General features: G+C 42.3%; 1 protein-coding gene across 4 annotated transcripts in view; it reads right to left on the bottom strand.

Moving 5' to 3' along the window:
• UBAP1 (ubiquitin associated protein 1) overlaps positions 1-7,464 on the bottom strand; it is a 55,075-nt gene extending 47,611 nt beyond the window's left edge. For 2 of the 4 annotated variants that reach the window (XM_004275093.3, XM_049711104.1), the window contains exon 1: positions 7,324-7,464. The gene's annotated coding sequence lies outside the window, so the exon portion shown is untranslated. The other 2 variants (XM_049711103.1, XM_033437805.2) reach the window with 2 other exon arrangements.
• Positions 7,465-13,222: the final 5,758 nt, after the last annotated feature.

Here is a 13,222-nt window from a genome sequence, read left to right on the forward strand (position 1 = left end):
ATAATTTTTAAAACTATATGTTAAAGTCTTAGGTACTTTTGAAAAGACCATCACATACATCATCTTATATGAACCTCACATGCTAGGAGATGTAAGCAGGTACCCCCATTCTACAAACTAAAAAGTTCAAGTCTGAAAGAGATGGTTAGTTTTAAATGGGAAACCAGAACTAGAACTTTAGATCTTTCAACTCACTGTCCAGAGTTCTGTCCATTACAATATAATCTCTCCTGGCAAAAGACGTTAATTAAAAAGCTTATAATATATTTAGAAAACATCTCATAAAAAGGTCCCAAATCAACCTCACGTTAAAGTAAATTCAAAACTTTACTATTGAGGGACTTCCCTGGTGGCTCAGTGGTTACGAATCTGTCTGCCAATGCAGGGGACACGGATTCGAGCCCTGGTCTGGGAAGATCCCACATGCCACGGAGCAACTAAGCCGGCGAGCCACAACTACTGATCCCGTGCACCGCAACTACTGAAGTCCACACACCTAGAGCCCGTGCTCCACAACAAGGAGAAGCCACCGCAATGAGTGGCTTCTCCACGCCCCGCAGCAAAGTGTAGCCCCCATTTGCTGCAACTAGAGAACTTACTCCACAACAGGAGAGGCCACAACAATGAGAGGCCCGCGTACAGAAAAGAAAAAAAAACGAAACACCGAGGTCTCTGAATAAGCCAGGTAAGTGAAATATTATTGTAAAAACTATCTACTACAAGGATAAAGTTAGATTCCCTATTAAATTATAAGAACTAGCTAGAATTTCCAGTTTCAGAAAAATGGATGGGACAGGATATAAACAATTCAAGACCTTCAGTAATTTTAAAGTATTTCAGGACAAAATTTGTGGTAAGTTGGCTGGTTGATTTCCTATTGTTATTATCACTTGGAAATAGAGTAACCTTTGATGGAAGAAAATTTTTTGAGAATTCACAAGCTACCCCTAAATTCCACTCCATATAATAATTTGTAATCTAGCTGACATTTGACTTTGAATTCCACCCACAGAAAGGAGTCATTTATCATACATGGTGTGGTATAAGGTATAATCTGCCTGAAGGAGAAAATAGGGAAGTTACTGCCCATATCCTTTGCCACTGAACTCTAGAAGGAAATATTAACACTCACAAACTATAGGAAGATGTCAGGATTAGGAGGATTCCATTCTTACTTAACGAAGGAAGAAATGAGGATATGAACCCTGCCTAGGACTAAGACCATGATGATAAGATGCAGCACAAGACAAGCAAAGCCAGTCTGACCTTGAGTCTCCAAAGGGTTATTAAAAGAGGCTGGGGGGGGCTTCCCTGGTGGCGCAGTGGTTGGGAGTCCGCCTGCCGATGCAGGGGACACGGGTTCGTGCCCCAGTCCGGGAAGATCCCACATGCCGCAGAGCGGCTGGGCCCGTGGGCCGTGGCCGCTGGGCCTGCACGTCCAGAGCCTGTGCTTTGCGGCGGGAGAGGCCACAGCGGTGAGAGGCCCGTGTACCGCAAAAAAAAAAAAAAAAAGAGGCTGGGGATAGGCCAGCCAGCAGTGACAAACAGCAAAAGATTGGGAATTAAAGGTAGCTGAAGGCTGAGTTTAGCATCAAAATCTCTAACTTTGTTGTTCTCTTCTATTTACCCATCAAATCTGATGGTAACTAAAAATTTTCCATTATACTCTTCTATAAGCTATGAGAGACATTCTAAAGTATGGTATTTATGCAAGGATTCTCAAAACTTTAGGGACATATCTTTCACAAATACCAAGGGTGTACTGTATATCACTATACAGTATTTACAGTATAATTAAAGTCTGGTGGATGTTTTATATTTCAACATGATCTTTGCCAGGATCAGAACATCCAACTGCTTAGAAGAACAGTTCCCAAAGTTCATAGTACTCCATAGTCTTCTCATGAAAAAAAGAAAAAAGTTTTTAGAGGCTTTAATACATGACAGAGTAAATCAAATCGCTCAAGATTTTTATAAAAATAACCTAAGAGATAAGGGTTTAATGGTGGATAGGAGCCACACAGTCCAAAGAACTGGGCAGGGAGTTTAAAAAACAAAACAGAAAAACTATATCCTCCCTCATATATGTTCTAGTCAGTTTGCAATGTTCATCATAATTTTTTTTTTTTTTTGGCCACACCACGTGGTTTGCAGGATCTTAGTTCCCTGACCAGGGATTGAACCTGCTCCCTTGGCAGTGAAAGCTCGGAGTCCTAACCACTGGACCACTAGGGAATTCCCCATCATAACTTTAAACATGTAGTTTCTCCAATACTAAGAAGAGTATTTCGTTCTTTTAAATGTATCTAATTTAAGTTAAATACCATAAACATACAAGCAAAAAAACCCAAAAAACACCCCCCCACACACAGGAACAAGTTGTTGTTTTGTTTTGTTTTGTTCTGGGGTTTTTTTTAATTATTTTATTTATTTTTGACTGCTTTGGGTCGTCGTTGCTGCGTGCGGGCTTTCTCTAGTTGTGGCAAGAGGGGGCTACTCTTTGTTGTGGTGCACGGGCTTCTCATCGCAGTGGCTTCTCTTGTTGCAGAGCACGGGCTCTAGGCACGCAGGCTTCAGTAGTTGTGGCTCGCGGGCTCTACAGCACAGGCTCAGTAGTTGTGGCTCACAGGCTTAGTTGTTCTGCAGCCTGTGGGATTTTCCCAGACCAGGGCTTGAACCTGTGGCCCCTGCATTGGCAGGCGAATTCTTAACCACTGCACCACCAGGGAAGTCCAAAGTTGTTTAACTATGAAAATTTACATATTTCTCCTTTTTACTTAATGTAATTACATTCCACCTAATTTTATCCTAATTATATAATATTGTATTACTTGAAAATAAAAACAAAAAAACTCTTCCAAAATGTTTCCACGTCAGCTCTCTCACAAACCACAATTATTCTTTATTCTTTTTTTTTTGCAGTATGCGGGCCTCTCACTGTTGCGGCCTCTCCCATTGCGGAGCACAGGCTCCGGATGCGCAGGCCCAACAGCCATGGCTCAAGAGCCCCGCTGCTCCGCGGCATGCGGGATCCTCCCGGACCGGGGCACAAACCCGTGTCCACTGCATCGGCAGGCGGACACCCAGCCACTGCACCACCAGGGAAGACCCACAATTATTCTTGATAAAGCCCACACTAGACAGGACTAGATATCAAAAAATCTTTCTGAACATATTTTAGTAGAAATCCTAACTGCTCAGAATGAGTGACTCATGAATTGTGCGCACAAGAAAACTCTCTCACCGTCATACCACATTATTAACATTTTGTAAAATGCATACATCATTCACAAATCTATTAGTTTCCCAGTTGGGGGAAATATATGTAACCTGTGTATAAGGCACAACTCAAGCTGCTTTTAAAACCCTCTGGCCCAGGACTTCCCTGGCAGCGCAGTGGTTAAGAATCCGCCTACCAATTCAGGGGACACAGGTTCGATCCCTGGTCTGGGAAGATCCCACGTGCTGCAGAGTAACTAGGCCCGTGCACCACAACTACTGAGTCCACGAGCCTAAGGCCCGTGCTCTGCAACAAGAGAAGCAACCACAATGAGAAGCCCACACACCCACAACAAAGAGTAGTCCCCGCTCACCGCAACTATGCGCAGCAACGAAGACCCAATGCAGCCAAAACTAAATAAATAAATAAATAAACTTATTTTTTAAAAAAAGTCTGGACCTGTAACTCCAAAGACAATACAAACACAACTCTTGAGAAGCTGGCCTTTCTAATCAAGCAAATATTGGTACTAAATGTCACATTAGATGCCACGTGACAGACACGTATACTCTTATTTATTAAAACAGCATGCCGGGCTTCCCCGGTGGCGCAGTGGTTGAGCGTCCGCCTGCCGATGCAGGGGACGCGGGTTCGTGCCCCGGTCCGGGAAGATCCCACATGCCGCGGAGCGGCTGGGCCCGTGAGCCATGGCCGCTGAGCCTGCGCGTCCGGAGCCTGTGCTCTGCAACGGGAGAGGCCACAACAGAGAGAGGCCCGTATACCGCAAAAAAAAAAAAAAAAAACAGCATGCCTAGTAGAAGAGGATTTCCTAAATATGAAAAGTTCAGTTCATTAAAATTATGAACTTTTCTCATCAAAAGACTATGAAGAGATAAGACAAGTCACAAATTGGGAGAGGATATTTGCAAACCATCAACTAACAAATAATTAGTATACAAAATAAATAAAGAACTCTTAAAAATCAGTAAGAAAAAAAGAAAACTCAAAAATAGGCAGAGAACTTGAATATACACATCACAGAAGCACAAATGGCCAAGGAACATACAAAAAGGATGCTCAACTTTGGGAAATGGTAATAAAAACACAGTAGATCCTATTTCAAACCCAAGAGATAAGAAAAAAATTTTAAACTCTGACAATATTAAGTGTTGGGGAGGAAATGAAACAACCAAAACACACACACTGCTGGCTCTTGACTCAGTAAACCACAAGATTCACAATTACCATGAGCCAATTCAGTGACTCAAACCCTGGAAGTGTTTGGTAAGCATTAAGCAACTGACAATGACCAACCCAAAATTCTGAGAACACATGAGGATTACTGCCAAATACAAATTTTGGCCCTTGCTGAAGCAGGTCCAACCTGACTCAGCAATACAAGTATAAAAACTTTTAGTCCCTTATCCAGTTTATCCAGTTTATTTTGTAAAGTACAAAATATTCAGGTATTTACTTCCTCCTAGAATACTGATGATATATTAAGTGACTAAAATTGTAATGAACTATTTATCATTCCAGTTACACTACTATTTCAGTGAGAACAAGTAGTTTAAAATGGTATTACTTTAAAACTCATGCTTATACTTTAAATTTACTTGATAGGAATTAAATGGCCCTGTGACCATCTAAGTGGGGCAAAATGATGTAACAGATGCAGTAAAGGCACTGAAATTGGACAAATTTAGTAACCTTGGTTATGTTACTCAACTTTACTAATCCTCAGTTTCCTCAACACCTAAAAACCATGCCTCTCACGGCCTGCTTACCTAAACGAATTGTAAGGATTAAGTGAGATTATGTAAAGTGTTTAACAATGCCTAGCTCATTAATATAGACCCAATTTTAGCACATATCCCTTTGTAAATCTAGCTGCCCTCACCTAAAATTTTTTAAATCTGAAATTATAATTCTCAATTCATAGGAAAATATTATTCTTACATTCAAATTATTTTCCAATATTACAAGAAATTGTGTGCTACAGGTTAGAAGAGCAACACCCCGCTTAGATCTTTCTCTGACTGAAAGGCTCTTTCCTATAACGAATTAGATTCTGGAAAAGAGGATAGATTTTCACTTATCTTCGTGATACAGATGCAAGGATTCCCATGCTATGTGGGAAACTAAATCCAGTTATTTCTAAGCTTCAACTCAAGGTTTTCTTGACTCCAAGAAGAAGCTTATTTAATACCTAATTTAAGGTACTGTATGCTACCTTTTGCATTTCTTGAGAAAGACTGTCTGAAGAAAATTACTTGGTTAATGATAAACTGATGGTCTGGTTTTGGTTTTGGTTGCTCTGTGGGGAAAATGTTTACACTTAAAATAATCTACATATAAAAAAACCTCAAAACATTCAACAATATAATTAAATAACAGGAAAAATGTATAATACTGACTACACTCTGAGGTAATGAAGATACATTTATAATGCTGAAAAAATTCAGAGAATTTTAGTCACTGAATTAAACTTCAGGAATCCTCATTTTAAATACCTTACCACAGTCAAGATATCAAAGAAAAGTCACCCAAGATAAAGTGATGTTTGCCAGTCTGAGAAATGGGAACTAAAAACTACGGATGAGAATTGTCCACAGACCTAATATTATCATATTAGGATACTGTTACTGTCTTCTTCAAAATTAAAAAGAAAAATAAAATCTTTCAGATATACATAAAGTATGTCATGATGAAATAATGAGTCAAATACTAAACAACAGAAAAATTAAGTAAGTTCTTATATTTACATAATTTTATAAGACTTCCTTAGTCTTCATTTCCAAAAAACACTTTTTCTTCCAATGAGGCTGTGCAATTATATTCTCACTAGAGAAATATTAATTTTGCCATTTCCATAATTATAATGACTTATTAATGCAACACACATTTGGCAGTCAATAAACGTTGAATAAATAAGTAACAAAGAATGAATAGGATGGATTAGAAACAAAAATTTAATTTATAAAATCCCACTTTAAAAAGTAGGTTAATGCAGACAATGTAATTCTTTTAGACTTCAGACATTTTACATTCTTTGCTACAAAATAATACAGAAACTTTCAGTTTAACTAGTTTGGGGCATTAACTAGAAAGAGCTGTCTATCACTAAAGACTAAGTGCCCCGTTTTTCACATCATCAAATCTGACAAAATTCTAAAGAGAAACATCCATCATATCTATCCAAATTCTCAAATTCTAGTAATTAGAACTGAGGAAAGAAAAGAAGCCCTAGTAAGGTGAGTTAGAACAGAAGCTATTTAATAGATAACTAAATTACCAAATCTGGTTTTGCAACACTCCGTGGTGTCTAAAAACTCTCAAAATTTTATTTCAGTTTAATATAAAATGTATTTTTATGCCTAGCCACACTTTTAAGAAACTGTCTGTAAACAAAAATGTGGCGACAACACAAAGGTCAGAGATCGCTGACAGAGATCAAATAAATGAACTATAACTTAATGATCCACAAGAAAGATTAGGGGCTGTTTATGAAGCCCAGGGGGACTGTACGGATAAGTCTCCACCCAAGAAACAAACAAAAGAAGCAAGATTAACATACCTGGAGAAGACCAGGCAAGGCCAAATATATCCCCAAAGATCACTCGCCCCGGATCTGGTCTCCTCCCTTTCCCCCTAACCTCATCGCCTCAGGGAAAACTAAATCTGTATCTCACGTCCCCAGCTCACCCTCAAGTCGTCCCCATCACTAACCTTTACTAAAACCTGGGTCCCTCTCCCCAACATCCTCTAATTCCCACCGAGCTCTCGCTCCAGCCACATAGATGTCTACTGCGCCTATTTTCCAGTAGAGTATTAGTCCCCTTAATCCGAACTCATTTATTTTCCCGCGTCCCATCTGCCCTCCGCCCCTTCAACTCTGGTCCCCTCACTCCGACCCTTCTCCCAGAATCCTCTCCAAGTCACCCGTCTCTGGCCCCTTCGCCTTCACACCCCCTGAGCTGCCGCTCCTCTCATTCCACTCAGCCTCCAGCTTCCTCCCTATCCCTCCCCCATCCGTCTCCCGGTACCTGCTCCCTCCCCCAACTCCGCCCCTCTCCCCCTCCCCCAGCGGGAGGCCCCCTCACCTGAACGCCGGCGCCGCTGTCCCAGAAGCCGAAAGGTGCTGCCGCCGACCGGCCTCCCAGGCTCGGTCCCCGCTGAGCTCCTGACGGCCCCTAGGGAGAGCGAAGACCACCACCTCCAACTCTGCTCTCCCCAGGCCAGGCCGTCACCGTAGCCACCGCCACTGCCACAGCCGCCATGTTGAAGCCCCACTTCCCTCCTCCTTCCCCTCACCGCTCCTCCCCTTTGGGCGTCTGACGTCATAGCGCCGCGCTCCATCCCTCGAGCCAATGGGAGGAGTCAACGGTGACGTGACTAATCTCCACAAGGGCTGAACATTGCTAGGTTTGAGAGCGTCGCTGTTGGAACCAGTGAACCCGGCACACCCAAGGGGAGGGAGGAAAGGTGGGGGTCACTGAGAGGGTAATGCGTAAGGGTTGGAGAAGGGGCCCAGGTGGGAGTCCGAGAGACTTGAATCTCGAAGGGAAGCACAAAGGCTTACCAAGCAGACCCACTTGGAAATCAGTATGTCTGGCTTCTGGTCCTCCTGGGTCATTGACTTGGTACAAAGTCCTATCCTTTCTGGGCCTCACTTTCCCCATTTACAAATTGTAAGGGAGCACGACCCTATGAGGCCTTACCAGAACAGACCCCCACCCATGTCCTCTGCCTGCCTTTTGTCTGTAAAAAAAATTTAGTCGAAGAATAAATTTAATCAGAGAACTGAAAAAAATGCAGAAAAAAAGAAAAACAGTCAAGCAAGACACAAATAATACTTTAGCCATTAAACAAAGTCAAGGACCTTTAGTTCTTCCTGAAGGACTATAGATAATATTCTGAGCTATGTCCTTTGAGCTGTTTTGCAGATACTGAACCCCTGCCCCCACCAGGTGGAAGAAGTTAACTGTAGGCTGCCCACAAGCATGTAGACCCCAGACCAGTTGAAACCAGAAGGTTGATGATGCACTCCTGATTACCTCATCACCAACCAATCAGAAGAATGTCCACGAGCTGACCACTCCCTGCTCCTTGAACACTGTAAGACTCCTCACTACCTCCTCCAGGGCGGGACACACAGTCTTGAGGGCATTAGCCCACTGTGACCCCCTTTGCCTGGCAAAGCAATAAAGCTGTTCTTTTCTACTTCACCCAAAACTGTCTCCATGTTTCTATTAGGCACCAGTGAACAGAGGCCGAATTTCAGCAACACAATGAATGGGTTGAAAGGTGACCTCTAAATCTCCCTCCAGTTCTGACATTCAACGGGTTTAAACCAGGTAATCCAATCCCAAACCTTTACTGCCTTCTGTACTTATTGGATGTCTCCTAGAATCAAGTGCATTGAGGTTCATAACTGAATGAGATGAGTCATTGTTCCCAAAAGTTCCTAACTGGTGGGAAAAATAGAAGCATAAACAGTAACTCTAGAAAAAGTCAGGGTGATGATGACATCAGTTGCTCTGGAAAAATTGACCTTTGGCTAAAGGATTAGGAGAGATTTACATCTCTATACTTTCTTGGTACTGTAGTAAAGAATGTGTACACTCTGGTGTCTAATTCTCTAGCCCTGTTTTCTCTCCAGAACTCCAGAGAAGATTAATTGTATTTTGAAGAGTGCAGCAGTTTTAATCCACAATGAGAGAAAGTGGGCATTCCAGAAGGGGGCAGTTAAAATGAACAGAGAGGGACTTCCCTGGTGATCCAGTGGGTAACACTCTGTGCTCCCTGTGCAGGTGTCCAGAGTTCAATCCCTGGTCGGGGAACTAGATCCCACGTGCATGCTGCAACTAAGAGTTTGCATGCCGCAACTATGAGCCCGCACGCCGCAACTAAAAAAAAAATTCCGGGCTTCCCTGGTGGTGCAGTGGTTGAGAGTCCGCCTGCCGATGCAGGGACACGGGTTCGTGCCCCAGTCTGGGAGGATCTCACATGCCGCGGAGCGGCTGGGCCCGTGAACCGTGGCCGCTGAGCCTGCACGTCCGGAGCCTGTGCTCCGCAAAACGGGAGATGCCACAACAGTGAGAGGCCCGCGTACCGCAAAACAAACAAACAAACAAACAAACAAAAATCCCACATGCCACAAGGAAGATCCCACGTGCTGCAACTAAGACCCAGCACAGCCAAAATAAATAAATAAATAAAAATACATATTAAGGGACTTCCCTGGTGGCACAGTGGTTACAAATGTGCCTGCCGGGCTTCCCTGGTGGCGCAGTGGTTAAGAATCTGCCTGCCAATGCAGGAGACACGGATTTGAGCCCTGGTCCAGGAAGATCCCACATGCCCCGGAGCAACTAAGCCTGTGCGCTGCAACTACTGAGCCTGCGCTCTAGAGCCCATGAGCCACAACTACTGAAGCCCATGCACCACAACTACTAAAGGCCACGCGCCTAGAGCCCATGCTCCTCAACAAGAGAAGCCACCGCAATGAGAAGCCCGCGCACCACAACAAAGAGTAGCCCCCGCTCCTGCAACTAGAGAAAGCCCACACGCAGCAATGAAGACCAAATGTAGCCATAAGCAAGTAAATAAATAAATAAATAAAACATTTTTAAAAATACATGTTAAAAAAATAAACTGAACAGAGAATAGCAAATCATCACTTTTGGACTGCTTTCCTACTTAATTCAACAGATAATGGGCAGCCACAGAAGGTTTGTGGAGAGAGCAGTATCTGAGCAAATCTCTTCATCAGGAGAATTAAAATGGTAGCAGTGAATAAAATGGATTGGAGACTACCTTGTAGACTTCTACACTGAGTAAAAGACTTACACCTGAACTAAAGCATAGACAGTGGGAATGGAGACTAGGAGATAAGCTGGAGCAAGACTTAGGAAATGGACTCAACAAGATTTAGAGACCTGCTATATGGAGGGAGAAATCACAAAGAAGAAAGAGCCAAGTTTTGGAGGTGTCTTATTAACAGAAATAAGGCCTAAGGTTTACTGAAGCACTAGGGGAGATAATGAGTCTAGCTGGCCAAACTGAGATTAAGATGATGGCAGATTTTCTGCAGAGATGCTCAGGAGGAAATGTGAGCTTGGAAATCAGGAAAGAGATAAGGAGTACACAGGTATAACATAGTGGTACTCCTTGAACAAATAAATTTGTCATTCATTTATCCAGCAAGTACTAATCGAGTGCCTGCAGTATACCAGACACTGTTCTATGCACTAGGGATACAACAGTATATAAAAATACCCCCCCCAAAAAAAATCTGCTCTCACAAATCTTACCTTCTAGAGGAAAATAATAATAGTGGTGACAGGTTTTACAAAGAAGAATAAAGCAAGGAAAGGAAATAGAAAGTATCCAGGGTTGAAATTTATAAAGGATGGCCAGGGAAAGATGACATCTGAGAAAAGACCGGAAGGAAGTGAGGACATGAGTCATGCAGACACCTAGGAGAACAAAATGCCAGGACAAGGGAACAGAAAGTACAAACACCCTGAGATGAAAGCTCACCTTCTATGTTCTAGGATCAGTAAGCAGCCAGGTATGGCTGGCATGGAGTGAGTGAGCAATGAAGAGAATAAGGCAGGTGAAAGCCCAGAGGTAACAGGGGGCTAAATCATACAGGGTTTTGTAGATCATTTTAAGGACTTTGACTTTTACTCTAAGTGAGAGTTTTGGCAGAGAAGGAAAATGATCTAAATTTTTAGCAGGATCACTGTAGTGACTACACTGAGCATAGCTAAAGAAGGGCAAGGGCAGAAGAAGAAAGACCATTAGGAGGTTATTGCAGTAATCCAGACAGGAAATGATAGTGCTGTAGACTGAGAAGTAGTAGTAGTGAAGGTGATAAGAAATGGTTGGGTTCTGGGTAGGTTTTGAAGATAAAGCTGTAAGAATTTGCTCACAGATTAGATGCACAGTGTGAGAAAATGAGAAGACTCAAGGATGACTTTAAAGTTTTTGACCTGAGTCAAATTTTTGCAGGTATGGCTACAAGAATGGAAAATCAGATTAATTCAAATTTCTGGGGATACGACCCTTTGGAACACTGACAAATACAGCATGGGAAGATAAAGCAGAGAGATGGAAAAGTGGTGGCCAGAGAAGTGGAAAAGGAATCAGGAACTGTGGTGCCAGGGAGGATTAGGAAGGAAAACTCTTTGGAGGACTGGGCCTGTGCCTCCTCTCAGAGTAGGACTCCCTGAGGCCAGAGACAAACCTCCCCCATCAGGCAGGGACTTCCTGAGGTTCCTCATAAGCCTAGGTCTCCTGATCTAGTAATTTTTCCTTCTCTGCCTTCTTGCTTTAAGTGGGGACCAAGTTGCTGACCACCTACTACTGGGGCAGCCTGCCACGTCCCTCCAACCCCCATGCAGACAACTCATCCTTAGGAAATGGAAAGGCACAGAGAACTATATTCAGTATACTATGATAAACCATAATGGAAAAGAATATTACCCAAAAAAGAATGTATATATATGTATAACTGAATCACTTGTCTGTACAGAAGAAATTAACACAACATTGTAAATCAACTATACTTCAACATTTTTAATTTTTTAAAAATATTTTTAAAAAGAGAAATGGAAAGGAAGTGAGGATATTTCCTAGAAAAACAAATAGTTCTTCATCTTCCTAGGAATGACTCATACTTGTCAGTTTCCACACATGAATCCCAGTGCTGGCTCACCTGGGGCCAGAAGATGGTGAACAGGGTGCCAGTCCTCTACTTTCCCTGCCCTGTGTCTTTCCCTCCCAGTGCCAGCATACCTGCTGGCCTAGAAGCAGCTCTCCAGGCAAGGAGCACCAGTTTGTGCTTCTCCCACTTTTCCTCTTTTTTCTCCCTCCCTTCATACACTAGGCTTTGGGGTACTTAAAAGCAGGCACAGGAAACACATACAAGCAGCCCTAGAATCTTTCATTCATTTAGCCATCCAACATGGACTAAATCCTACTATATGCCAGGCACCATGAGTCTATAAAGATGCTCCAAAGAAGGTTAAGTAAGGAAATCAGACAGGTGTACAGATAATGATGGTACCTGGCAGAAAATAACCTGAGTTTCCTAGGTAGCACTTTTCCTGCCTGAGGGGTAGAGAAGAGAGAGAATTCAGGCAGACTTGAGAAATCAAAGAAGACTTCATGGAGAGCTGAAGCAGTTAAGTTAGGCCTTAACAGACAGGTAGAACAAAGGGTTCCCAAATCAATGAGAACAAAGCAGTTTGAGCAAAGGCATGGATGCAGGAAAGTTCCAGGAAATCCAGATTTAATAAGTAGAGCAAAGGGTATATGTAGAAGAGCAGAGGGAGATAAGGCTGGAGAGACAAGGGGGACAAGGCTTGGCTTGGGTTTAACAATTCTAAAGCTGTAAATAAAATTACTGACATCTTTCCTCCTGGGAAATTCAAGAGAAAAGTCTGGATGAGTCCTTACAATCTTGGAGGTCAGGTTGAAACCCTCTGCCCTTCCCCAGAAGCTCAAGGACTCTGGGTGACTTCTGGAGTTCCTTCTGATTGTAAGACCTATGTGATGACCATCATATGAAGATGCAATTATCCTGATGACCATGAATGGATAAAGATGATTTCAAATTCCAAAAGGATGAAAATATAAACACACATACAAACACACACATTCTAAAATATTAGAAGAGAATATAGAAAAATATTTTTTGAATCATGCATTGGGAAGAACTTTTCTAATCATGACGTCAAATTCAGAACGCATAAAGGAAATGATTGACAGATTTGATAATGGCAAAAGACCCCCTACACAAAGTGAAAAGATAAACTGGCAGAAAATATCTGTGACCTATATAATAGGAAAAGGGTTAATTTTCCCCACATACAAAGAGTCCCTACAAATCAGTAAGAAAAATAGAATGATTCAATAGAAAAATATGGGTGTAACTTGTTAAGAGGCAATCACTAAAGAAGAAACACAAATAGCTAGTGAACATATGAAAAG

This window comes from Orcinus orca, chromosome 6 (assembly GCF_937001465.1).
Source record: "Orcinus orca chromosome 6, mOrcOrc1.1, whole genome shotgun sequence".
NCBI classification, from domain to species: domain Eukaryota; kingdom Metazoa; phylum Chordata; class Mammalia; order Artiodactyla; family Delphinidae; genus Orcinus; species Orcinus orca.